The following is a 431-nucleotide window of genomic DNA, read 5'->3' on the forward strand; positions in this document are numbered from 1 at the left end:
AATCTTTTTTATTTGAAAAGCTTGATGGGAGAAGGGAAAACAAAAATTATGAAGAGAGTTATGGAAGAAAAACGCTTAGCACTCATAATATTGCACATTTATCTTTACTTCAAATTGATCACCATATTTGAATAGACATAAACAATACCTCGTGAATAAATAAATAACCGAAAACACCATTAATCGAGAAAAAAAACGAATATATACAGATAATCAATAAGATAAAAGGCAAAAAAAAACATCGACTGAAACCAACAAAGCAAACTGTGATAGCTGAGAAATGTCCATAAGATTTCAGTAAAGTGAATTTTCCCTTTTTAGATGTAAATAATGTTTCCCTTCCCACGTGCGAACAGATACAAGGCCTTTGTATACGACGGAAGCACGCGTGTTGTTTACATGTGTGAGAGTATATGCGCTTGAATGGTTGG

This window comes from Penaeus monodon, chromosome 19 (genome assembly GCF_015228065.2).
Source record: "Penaeus monodon isolate SGIC_2016 chromosome 19, NSTDA_Pmon_1, whole genome shotgun sequence".
Taxonomy (NCBI): Eukaryota; Metazoa; Arthropoda; class Malacostraca; order Decapoda; family Penaeidae; genus Penaeus; species Penaeus monodon.